Raw genomic sequence first — 13,182 nt, forward strand, 5'->3', positions numbered from 1 at the left:
CTTCTTGATTTTGGTAGGAACCTTATCCAAAGTTGTTCACTATTTCCAGAAACCACATCACCCCAGGCAATGCGGATTGTGGTGCTTGTCCAAACAACACAGTTTATTCCTATTTCCTATTCATGGTGAGTCTACACAAAGATGCGAGTACCTGCCTGATGAGATGCTCTTTCCAGTGGCCATGCTTGAGCATTTATAGATGAAGATAAATTTTTTTATTATAAACTGCTGTCTTTTAATTTCTCCTTTGCAGTTCAGTTAGGACATGATCATAATTTTCTTTTCTTTTCTTTTCAATATATTTTAATTTTATTATTTATTTATTTATTTATTTATTTTATTTTATTTTTCCTCTTTTTGGAGGCACTGGGGATTGAACCCAGGACCTTGTACACACCAAGCACGTGCCCTACCACAAGCTATACCCCCACCTTTCCAATTTTCAAAAATAAAATGTGTGTGTTGGTGGGCTCTATTACCTAGGAACTTAATTTCAGAATCCTCAAGGGGCATCTCAAAATGTTAGATAAAGTGGGTGTCAGGTCTCACTGGGTTAAGCACCCGTCATGTAGGTCAATATCAGCCCATTGGTCTTTGTCGTCGGAGCAATAGGGAGCCACTGAAGGGTAAAAGCAAGAGAGGGGCAAATGAGAAATGTTTTAGGATGCTCCTCTGGTTGCTGTCAATTGAATAGAGGCTATCCCCATCAGTTCACATTGTCTTGAGCTGATCAGGGAGCGAAGTCTGAACAAAGTCTTTTGAGGACTCCTTGATGGCAGATACTAGGTCTTGCCTTCGGAAAGAGCTTAATACATGCTTATTGAGTGAATGTATCATCTCTGTGGTTGGGCTCAAGGTTGGGAAGGGACAAAGGGAGGAATTTATGAATGTCAGAGGAAAGGTCTTTTTGTGGTGTGATTTCCCAGCTTTCTGTAATTTCCTTTTTTTTTCTAGGGGAAAAATGTTTTTTTTTTTTAAATTGAAATATTGTTGATTTACAACATTGTGTAAGTTTCTGGTGTTCAGCCTAGTGATTCAGCTATACATATATATATTATTTTTCATGTTCTTTCTCATTATAGGTTATTACAAGATATTGAATATAGTTCCCTGTGCCAAACAGTAGGGCCTTGTTGTTGATCTGTTTTATATATAGTAGTTAGTATTGCAAATCCCAAACTCCTATTTTACCCCTCTGTAATTTCCTTTTGAAGTAATGATTTGGATAGTGGATTGTTTGATGTCTGTCCTCACTGGTAATCTGTGAGCCCCAGGAGGTCAGCCCCAGGTGATGATGTTCCCAGCATCACCCAGCACAGGGCCAGGTGGCCACAGAGCAGGTCAGGGGATGTTAGCAGGAAGAGTTTCCACAGACCAATAATAGGTCATTCAAATGGGCGATTCCTGTGTCTTAAGTGCTTATGGTGTTCTTTATTGTTCAGCTCTAATATCTCCTCCTCCAGGAAGTCTGCCAGACCCTCAGGCTGGGTCAGCCTTCTCTGAGTGCCCCCATCCCAGCCCTGCCTACTCTGAGTCATCACTGACTGGGGTTGGGTCAGTCTCTCCTTCTGGACCATGAGCCTGTGAGGGCAGGGCTAAGGCTGTTCCACAAGTACGTTTATGTGCTTCATGTCATTTAACTCTCATTGCTTTCCTAAGTACCATTCTTGTTCCTGATTTGCAAAGGCAGCAACTGATGTTCAGAGAAGTTAGGTGACTTGTCTGTGGTCACACAGCTGGCAGGCAGCAGAGCTGGGATTCCAACTTGGGTCTGCCCCAGTCTAGTCTTTGCCCTTAACCACTGCCCTACACTGCCTTAATAAATACTCAATAGAATGAATGAATAAATGAGTGCATCTGGGAGCTACCCAGCATCTTCCAGATCACCTGGTCAAGTTTACCTTACTTTCTTATTTTACAGATGTAAATAAGGCCTCAAGATGGGATGGATCTCAGTTTCAGTCTCTTAAAGCCATGGTTCCTGGCCAAGGTCCCTGGATTCACCTGCACATCGGGTACTTTCTGGAAACCCATTAATAAAAGTACACCTGTGGTCATAGGGTGATCTGTGAGGTTTTCTGCTTGTTCATCTCCCTGAAGAGGTAAATCAGACATCTGTGTTATAATATTGGGGTCATGGGGTCTGGCAGTGGGGTGACTTGAGCACAAAATCCACCCCCCCCCACCACAGTTCACTGGGTGGGTAGCATCCTGGATAATGTCTCAGTAATCAGCCCTGGGTTCAAGCCAGGCTTTACCACCTGCTCGCTAAGTGGATGTGGGCTTATTATTCAATCTTTCTTAGCCTCAGTTTTTTCATCTGTCAAGAGGAAATGACATCAGTGCTTGTCCAGGGGCCATGGACTGTAACTGTGTTTGCAAACAGCACAGAGCTTGGTTCGTGGGATATGCTGATGACATGTTAGCCATGATAATTGACAAGATTAAGGCAATGATCTCAAGGGGACTTATTTACTGAGCATCTCCTTAGGGCCAGCATTATGCTCAGGGCTATACCCACATCCATTTCCCTGTATCATCCCCAGACCCTGTGAAGCAGGGTCTAGCAATAGCTCCATTTTACACATGAGCCATGGGAGGTTCAGAGAGGCCGAGGGGCTTGTCCAAGGTTATGTGGACAATGAGTGGTAGGCTGGAACTGGAACCCAGGACTGGCTGAAGAGCCTGCAAAGGTGTTCAACAGAAAGCAAGGGAGCAAGAGGGACTTACCAGGCATAGGAAGGTGTTCAACAGAAAGCAAGGGAGCAAGAGGGACTTGCCAGGCATAGGGACAGAATGAGGTGAAAGCCAGGAAGGATGAGGGGATCTGAGTGACACAGATTTTCACAGGGAGAAGCTGTCGGCCATCAGTGGACATATTCCAGGGCAGGAGAGACCAAGGTCCGCCATGTGGCAGAACAAGGCTTTTGGAGGGAGGAACCAGGATGGGTGAGGGGGCCTCTGCACCAAGTGCTTTCCACAAAGTCACAGCTGAAACCTCCAGCATGAGAGGTGTGAGTTTCCCGTGTGCAGCAGGACCGGGACCCGGGGACCCAGTTAAGTGTTGGTCGCTGCAGCTGTGGCAATCTGCTGGGAATCTGAGAATGACTAAGGAGTGGAGCAGCTTTCGAGGCTCCATGACTTCCTTTAACAACCACACCTGTTGTTTGGAGACTCTCAGATTCTGTTGCTTGTGAGTTTTATTTCTTTTCTTAAAAAAAATGTTTCTATATTGACGTAAGTTTACAATGTGTTAATTTCTGGTATACAGCATAGTGAATCAGATATATATATATATATATATATATTCCCTTTCCTATACTTTTTCATTGTAGGCTATTACAAGATATTGAATATAGTCCCCTGTGCTATAGAGTAGGATCTTGTTGTTTATCTTTTCTTTTTATTTTTTCCCTGATTGTTTTCTTCTAGAACTCTGTTATTGGGGCCATGACTACCCTCCTCCCCACCCCAACTGGGTGGTGCTTTATTGGATCAGTAGCTGGAAGACAACCCTTCTCAGATAAGCTTTCTTCCATGGTGTAGTTGTTGCCGTGTACTGAGGGAAAGTCAAAGATGATGTTGATGAGAAATTCATCAGCCTGGTGTTTACTTGATCATAACCTCCACCCCCATGGCTAAGCCTCACCACTCTCTGCTGGCCAGACGCCACAGCTGCCCTGTTTACTTGTGAGTTTCCCTCTAAGCCTCACGCCTGCCAGAAAATAGCTCATGGGGGGTCCAGAGAGGGGCGAGGAGAAGCAAGAGGGAGTCTGGAGGAAAGAAACCCTGAGAAGGAGGAGGAGAGACACACAGAGAGGCAGCAAAGACTCCCAGAGGGACTGAGGGATGCACTTGTGCAGGGACCAAGACAGGGGAGATGAAGACCAGGGGAAAGAGAGACTCCCAGAGACCAAGAAGGTCACAGTCATTGTCCTTGTGGTCTCTATTTATTAGATGCTGGCCCATGTGATCTCACGAAACCCTCACCACAACCTTGTCAAGTAGTGTTATAATATCCCTGTTTCACAGAGCAGCAAACTGAGGCCCAGGGAGGTGACATCTCTGGTCCATGTCATCCAGTTAGCCTGGACTCATATCCAGGTCTGAAGAGAGAGAAGAGGGACACATTCACAGGAATCGAAGGGGACAGAGGTTCCAGGAGAGAGAGGTGGAAACAAGAGGCGGGAAACCACAATAAAGTGATATGTGGCATGGGTGTCGGGCATGTGGCTGCTGCAGCCAGAGGCCTTGGGTGAAATCTTGGCATTGCCACTTCCAGATGCGTGGTTTTTAGCAAGTGATGTCACTTCCCTGGGCTTCTGTGTCCTCCCATTTCACAAAAAGGCAGGTCACTGATGACTCCCTACTATGGGGCTGTTGACAACTAACAACACAGGTAGCCATTAGCATAGTACACAGTGGACTTTAGCCATTATTTTTAATTTTATTCCCTTGCTAAAGATTTACCGAAGAGTGCTAGGCAGGATAGGAGACTGTGCAGGCACAGAAAGTGGAGATTGATCATTCATTCAACAAACCTTTACTGAATACCTAACATGTATTTGGCCCTGTTCTAGATGCCAAAGATAAAGCAATGATCAAAAAATATAAAAATCCCTGCCTTTATGGAGCTGGAATTTTATATAGATAACAAATAAGATATGCAAGTGAAATATAGTATGTCAGGTAAGGCTGTGTGCTGTGGAGAAAAAATAAAGTGGGTAGGGAGATAGAGAGTGGTCAGGGAAGCCCTCTTGGAGGAGGTGATATTTGAGAAAAGTCTTAAAAGTAGTGAGAGAGGGAGCTTTGTGGATATGTGGGGGAAAAGTGTCCCTGACTCAAAGAACAGCCAGTGCAAAGGCCCTTCGGTCAGAGCGTAACTGCTTTTTTAACCGGCACTCTGGGTGATTCTGATTTGGAGGTAGGGCCAAAAGAGGTAATTAAGTTAAAATGAGGCCCCCATTAGGGTGGGCTCTAATCCAGTCTGACTGGTGTCCTTATAAGAAGAGATTAAGACACATAAAGGGACGCCAGGCACATGGGTGCATAGAGGAGAGCCCATGTGAGGACACAGAGTTCTCAGAGGTGGCCATCTGCAAGTCAAGAGCCCTGAGAAGGAACCCAACCTTGTGACACCATAATCTTGGGCTTCTAGCCTCCAAAACTGTGAGAAAATTAATTTATTAAGTCATCCAGTGGGTGGTAATTTGTTGTGGCAGCCCTAGCAAATGAATACAACCTACATTCTTAAAAGTCATTTCTGCAGAATGTAAGACTACACTAGGGGTTATATTCTTTCAGCACATTGGCACGTGGGCAGGGCTAGGAGAAATCCCACAATTAAATATAAATTGTCATCAGTCAGAGGTAATCAGGACTGGGTTGTTTCCTAATTCCTGGCTCTCAATCCTTGGCACTGTTTCTCCAAGGTTGGGAGTAGAGTGGGGTGATGGTGGTCCAAGGGCCAATAGAAAGAACTTGGGATCTTGTTAAAAATGCAGCCTTCTGTGTCCCACACCAGAGAATCAGATGCTTCTGAGGATGTCTTAAAGTATCTGCATTTTGGGGGGAAGGTATAGCTCAGAGGTAGAGTGGGTGCTTACCATGTTCAAGGCCCTGGGTTCAATCCCCAGTACCTCCATTAAAAAAAAAAAACTAATAAAAAAATAAAAGCTTCATTTTTAACCAGCACCCTGGGTGATTCTGACGCACACTGAAATTTGAGAATTCTCCTTCAGAACTTTTTTAAAAGTTTTTTTTTCTCTGGGGAGGAGGGATTAGGTTTGTTTGTTTGTTTGTTTGTTTGTTTATTTATTTATTTATTTATTTATTTATTTATTTATTTATTTATTTATTTATTTATTAAAGGAGGTACTGGGGATTGAACCCAGGACTTCGTATGCACTCTACCACTGAGCTATACCCTCCCCTAGCCATGATATCACTTCAAACATAAATACTTTAGTATGTAACTATAAAACAGATTAGTTTTAAAGCATAATGATACAACATTGTATCTAAATATCAATCATAATTCCTTAATGTTATCCAGTGTTCAAAACTCAAATGGTCAAATTTCTCCAATTATCTCATAATCCTCATGGCATCAATAAAATTTTTTCACACTTAATCCACCAGATATGTTTATTTAGAAATTATGTATATATTTGTGTTTTTTCCTCTACTAATATTTTATGTTCCTTATAAATTTACACTACCTGAAAAATCAAGAAAGAAAAAAGGAACCAGATAAAAATCAACAATAGAAACAGGTTCTAATATTTTCTCCTGGCCTCCTGCTGGGCTATCTTGCATGCCTCCACTTTGTTTTTTATTTATTTTTATTTTAAGTTTTATTATTATTATTTCCTTTTTTTTTTTTGTGGGGAGAGGTAATTTGGTTTACTTATTAGGTATTTTTTTGATGGAGGTACTGAGGATTGAACCCAGGACCTGGGCACACTAAGCATGTGCTCTACCACTGAGCTATTATCCTCCCCCAACGCATGTTGATTGTTTTAAGAGTTAGGTCTAGACATCATGACACGCTGGTACATATTTCAGCCTGAGTACACCTAACAAGAGGTGTGTTCTCTTAAACAACCATAGTACAAGGATCCAGTCCAGGGAACTTAACACAGATAGACTAATATCACCAAATATACATGTTCAAAATTTCCTAATCATTCCAACATTCTAATAGAATCTTTTACAGTTGTGTTTGTGTATGTGTGTGTGTTTTCCTTTAAATCCAGGACCCAATTCAGGATCCGTGCTGCAGTTAGTTATAATATCTCTTCAGTCTCTTTGAATCTACAATAGTCCCCTTCCTTTTTTTTTTCTTTTGTGATATTGATATATTTTTAAGAAGACCAGGTATTTAGGAAAATGTCCCTCAGTTTGGATTTGTCTGATACTTCTGCATAATCAGATGTAAGCATTTCGAGCTGTTTTATTGTATAAATGCAATTGTGCTAGGAGGGACGTCCCCTGGGGGGCACCCGATGTCAGTTTTCCTGTCATTGGTGACACTGAGTTCCAACTGTTGGTTAAAGTGGTGCACACCAGAACTCTCCTCTTTGTAATTACCAAGTAATTGGTGGAATAACACTTTCAGACTCTGTGAAGATCCTGTTTAGTATACATTTTAACATTTTTAAAAGTGCCTACCATTAGAGAGGAGACAGAAACCAAGCAAACATTTTAGCTGGGGGTGTGGCGGCAGGGAGGAAGACAACAGACCAGCAAATAAAGGAATAGTTACGAGGTTCAGAATGTGAACCCGGTGAAGGCGGGGAGTCTGTCTTGTTTACTCCTGTGTCTGTGCCTAAAGCAGCACCTGGCACATACACTCAGTAAAGACATGTTGAAATGAATGAATGAATGAATAGCAGTAAGTGCTATGAAGAGTCTGGAAACAGGGTATTGCTAAAGAGACTCTGGGGTGGGGTGAGGTGGGGTGTGTGGCTATTTTAGGTAGGATGTTAGGGGTGTCAACACCCCTATGCTTAGAGGTCTTTTGAGTCGGAAAGAAGGGGAAAAAATGTAAAATGTCGCTGAAGCAAGACAAAATTTGCTGTTTGATGAGCAGAGGGAGGGCTGGGGGTTGGGATGAGGGGGAAGTTGAGAAGAGAAGTGAGGCTGAGCCTAGGTTCCCTCAAGATCAGGCTGGTGGGCTGGCGGATGGAGTGGGATTTTGCGGACCACGTGGGTAGTGAGGAATTTACATGGGAAGCCATTGGGGTTGGGGAGTTGCAGGGAATGTGATCCAAGGTCCCTTTCACCCTTGCTTAGAGAGGGACATCTCTTTGTCTATGTCTTTCTCTATGCTTTTCTCACCATTGCAGAATCTGATACAAGCTCTATGTAAACATGTGCGATTTTGTGTGTGATTTCAGAGGGTTCACGGAATTCTCGGGTACAGACTGTCTGGTTTGGTCGACACCACACCCCTCACACAGGTAAAGGGAGACTCACAGCTAGTCATAATAACTAGCATCTAGAGAGCATTTAGGCTATGCTATGCTTTGTTCTGAATGCTTTGTAAGCAGGTAACTCAGTGTTCACAACAACCGAAAGAGGAAGATCTTGGGAAGATCCTTGGTGATCCTCATTATCCAGATGGGAAAATAGGAAACAGAGGGGATAACTGCCTTTCCCATAATCACACAAGTGGTCAGTGACAAAGGTAAGGTGACAAACCTGGAGTCTCTCTGGCTTTATCCAATAGGCTAGGACTGCCTCCAAGTGAACTCAATCTCAGAAGTGAAGGATGCCCTAAAGTCCATTCCGGGTCTTCCCAGATGTCTCAAGCCCAGCCAGAAACGCTAGTAGGTTATTTGACTCCACATCTGCCAGGAAAGCTGGGCAAATCAGGGGCTGTCACTGGTGGGTTGGGTGAGGACCCCAAGCTTGGGGCGGGGGTGGCTGGACTGGGGGTCCCACAGCTGGCAAGGTGGGCGTGGAGGGAGGATCATCCAGTCGGGTGTGCATAGTGTGCGTTTGTTTCTTGTTACCTTGTGTCTGCTCCTGGGGGTCTGTGGGAGTACTTGAGTCTTAGTAAATCAAGGCAGTGGCTTGGGAAGTTTGCATAGTTTCAACTCCAACCTCACGCCTCACTAGCTGGGTGACTTTGGGCAAGTTACTTAGCTTCCCCGAGCCTCCTTTTCCCATAAAATGGAGATAATCACAGTTTCTCCTTCACAGGGCATTGTGATTATTCAAGATGGTGCTTGTCAGGTGCTGGGCATAGGGCCCAGACTATGGTGGGGGGTTCATGAAGGGCGGCCAGTTCAATTCAGTGTGTCATTTTGCAGTGTGTGCTGGGTGAAATTCCATCAGTTTCCACTGTGTGTCCATTGGGTGTTATGTTTGCCATCCTGTGTATTCCTGAGCGGTTGGAGAAGATACCTTGATACTTTCCGGATCTTCCCCTCACAGATTAACCTGCCGCATCCTCTCTCCGACCCTAGTACGAACCCGGCACTGGTCCGGAACCACGCTACCTCCCCAGCCCTCCAATCCCAGGGCTAAAAATGTCAGCTACCTCCCTTTTCCTGATGACTTGTTTATTAATCACGCCCACAGCCGTTTGGCCACGCCCACCTCCCCTTCAACCCCACGCATTAAATCGCTAAGCCACGCCTCTCTGTCAATTCCCGGTCTGGAACGGCCCAATTCGCCCACAGAGGCCACGTCTCCTCGCCGGATCTAGCACCAGCCGCTGCCTGTGCCTTCTAGCCCCTCTTCCTTCGGCTCCGCGCCTCCACCGTGCCCTAGGCCTTGAGTAGTCATTATCGTGGATGGGTGTGGGTCCTGGAGACATATTTGCCCCTGGAAAGGCGTTGCCGTGGGAGTGGGCGAGGTACGTCCTTCCCTAGAGCTACATGAATCTCGGGGCCTTTGGAGTTGAGGGAGGCAGAGGCTGTGAAAGTCACGTGACTCACAGACCTCTGCTCACTCCCACCCCCACCCCTAACCCCTTGTCGGTGAGTCATCCTTCAAAAACATCTCTGGGGAACCACCTTCTGCGGAGAAGAGAGCTTCAGGCAGGCACCTGGGGATATGGGGATACCCCTCACCAAAGGACACTTGTCGGCTACATTCATCCTCAAATTTCTACCCAATCTCTGGGATCTGCGCAGGAGAGGAAAGGATTATGGATGTTTCACTTGTTTTTAAAGAGGAGTGGTCAGAATTGGGTAGGCTCCCTCCCCTTGCCTCTAAGATACAAAACTTAAAAAGAAAGAAAAAAGTAAGGGAAAGAAAGAGAAAATGACAATTTATGTATTAAAATCAACAAGTGAACAACATACAGATATCACTCAGAATGACCCAGTGTGTGTACGGGGGTCAGACCTCACTAGGTAAAAAGAGGAAAAGGGGGGCTCAGGTGAGGGTGAGGAGGGGCCTTCTGGGCTCCACCGCTAGTCACTCCTCCCTGGATTTCTCTGTTTTTGGTCTTTCTTTCTGGGTCTTTGTCCTCTACCCTTCTGGGTATCTGCTGTCCCCCCCATCTCCTCTTCTCTTGGATGCCCCCTCCATCTTTGGGTCTCTGTCTCCTTCTCTCTCTGGTTTTTAACTCACTCCTTCTTGGTCTCTGTCCCCCATCCCTCTAGGTTTCCATTTCCCCCTCTCTTTGTCTCTGTCCTTTCTCTCTGGATCTTTGTCCCCTTGTCTCTCTGGGTCTCTGTCCCCTAGTCTTTCTGAGTTCTCTCCTTACTCTCTCTAGTCTCTGATCACTTCTTTCTGTCTCTGAGTTTCTCTTTAACCCCAATCCAGTTCTAGATCCAAACCCAGCCCTAATCTTAGCCACAATCCTAGCCTTGACTGTGAGTCTAGCTATAACCAGAGTCTTAACTCTATACCTTGCCTTCACCTTATCCTAACCCTGACCATGTCTATAACCCATAAACCACGGCTAGTTGTCATCTTTACCTGAATTTTAACCATTTTCAACCCCAAACCAAACACCAATATTGATTGCTACTGATCCTTAATCTTAGCCTTAGCCCGATTTTTAATTTCTACTCCTAATTGGAACCAAACTCCAGTCCTGAGAGCTTTATGTGGCTTGGAGTCATCTCTGACTTCTTTTTCTTTCACTTCCCACATCCAGTCTACCAGCAAATGCTGTCAGGGTAACTTTCAAATTCTATCAGTGTCTAACTATTTTTCTCCATCTCTAGAGCCACCTTCTGGTCCAACCACCATCATATTCTACTTGGACTATGGTAGTCACCTTCTCACTGGGCTCCTCCCATTTATTTCACTCTCCTAGCCCCCGTCCCCTACAGACTGTTCTCTACATGATGACCAGAGGGATCCTCTTAAAACCGGAGTCAGCTCACATCCTTGGCCAGAACCCTTCCATGGCTTCTGTCTCTTTAAGAGTAAAAGTCAAAGTCCCATATTGGCCCCCAAGATCCTAAATAATATGGCCCTCTTTGTCTCCTCTCTGACCTCATTTCCTCCCACCATCCCCTTGCTCAATCTTCCCTCCTTGTTATTCCACACATACTCCAGGCACATCCCACCCCAGGGCCTTTGCACTTGCTGCTCCCTCTGCCTGAAACGCTCTTTCCCCAGATACTGATATGTCCACTCCCACTTCTCCTTCAGGTCTTTACTCATGTCATGTTTTCGGTAAAGCCTTTCCATTCCCCTTATTGAAAGTTGCAATGCCCCACCCTTCCAGCACTTTCTATTTCCCTTCTCTGCCTCATTTTTCTTCATGACATGTATTATCATCTAGTATACTATATAATTTTTAGTTATTTATCCTGCGTATTGCCTCTTTCCCCCAGTAGAGTGTAGGCACCCTAGGATAGGGAAATTTTTTGCCTCTTTTGTCACCCAATGTCTAAAACAGTGCCTAACACATAGTAGGTGCATAATAAATGTTTTTGGAATGACCATGTACTTCCTGAGAAGGATGCAGCTCTATTTCTCTGCAGGTCTGAGATCACTGGGAAAGAGGAAGAACAGTGAGTAGGGGAGAGGGTTGAGGTTGCCACAGCTTCCAGGAAAGCAGGCTGAGTTGTCAGTTTCATCTGGGCAACTGAGGGCCGGGCTCTAACTCCAAACCCTCGTGGCCACTCCAGCTCTGGCCAGGAACTCACCAAACTGTTTCAGTTCATCTTGTTCACCTATGGGGGCTGGATTTTCCCACCTGCAGGGAGAGCAGCTGAGAAATGCCATAGCGTGGGTCCTCTTCCTGGCTTGTCCACTGAGCCAGGGATCACCCATATCTTCCCTCCTTATAGCACTGTGTCTCTGCTTCAGCTTAGAATGGGGTGTGGGTCAAGAGAGAGACTCTCTAAATACCAGAGCTGGAACTGGGGAAAGAGGTGAGGGTGAGGGAGGGAAGCTATGAAGCCTGGCACTGATCTTGCAGCCAACGATGAAAAAGAGGACAGAGAAAGGACTGAATCAAAACTGGACAGTGAAAAAGGCAAAAACCAGAGACGAACAGAATGACTGAATGTGAGAAACACATGCACAGAGAAACACAGATGGACAGAGAGAGTGCGTGCAATAATGGGAGCCAATGGGTCCCCTCAACATCTTTTCCGCTTAGTGTATTCTTCTCTCCTACTGCACTTTACTGGAACTGCAGAGACTGGCAAGATAAAACTACATTTCCCAGAATGCCATGTGGTTGGAGGGGTTCCGGATGGAGGTTTAAGTTCCACCAATCAGATGCCTCCGCGGGAAGCTTGAATTTCCCACCGAGGTAAGCTGGCTGAGAGACAGCCACGAGGTTCTGCCAATGTAGATCTCAGCGAGGTGGTGTGGTTGAGGGGCCAGTGATTGACTTCCTGATCGCAGAGTGGAGCAGCAGTTTTGGGGCGGCCTTTTCTGGGTGGTGGATTTGGGAGTGCCCTGGAGGTTGTTTCTTTTGACAGGCTCTGTCTGTGTCCCTTAATAAATCCCTTTTTGCTTACACTGGCCCGAGTGGATCCTGTCTGCTGCCACTGACTGATAATAATGAGTACCCAGACAGGGAGAAAGAGATACAAAGGCAGCCAGAAACAGGAAAAGTGATCCAGAGTGGAGTACAGAGACTCCACCTTCCAGCAGAGACAAGGAGAGAGATAGAGCCCTGCAGGGATACAGTGGATAAAATTAAAAAAGAGAGAGAGAGAGAGATGGAAAGGTGGAAGATGTGCTGAGACAGACACTCAGAAATACTGAAAGTAAACTGAGGCAGAGAGGAGCAATATAGACCCCTCCCCAGAATGCTGGAGTGGGAGTGTTGGTAGAGAGGACCCTTCAGCAACTAAACTAAGGCACAGCAGTTGGAGGCAGGAAGATGGAGGGGATGTTGGAGAGGTCCCTGACTTGCCAGAATCCCCAGGGAGCATTTTTCTGGCAGAATGTCTCTTTTTCCCAATGGCTAGTCCCAGCCCTAACTTCAACAGTCCTGACTGAGGAAGGAGTAGTGACCCCGAATGCACTCCCCACCTCTCTGTCACTTCCCCTTAAGGTCTTACCCGCAAAGACCAGCCCCTTTGAGGACTTGGGAAGGGGGAGGGTGAGGCAGAGAGAGGAGGAGACCCAGGCACAGAGAGAGAGCAGCTGTGAGCTAGGCATGCCAGATTTAGGATTCCAGGTAGTGGACTTGGATGACTTGGCTTCTTGGACTGGTTCTGGCTTTGCTGTGGCCCCTCAGATCTC

This window comes from Camelus dromedarius, chromosome 9 (assembly GCF_036321535.1).
Source record: "Camelus dromedarius isolate mCamDro1 chromosome 9, mCamDro1.pat, whole genome shotgun sequence".
Taxonomy (NCBI): domain Eukaryota; kingdom Metazoa; phylum Chordata; class Mammalia; order Artiodactyla; family Camelidae; genus Camelus; species Camelus dromedarius.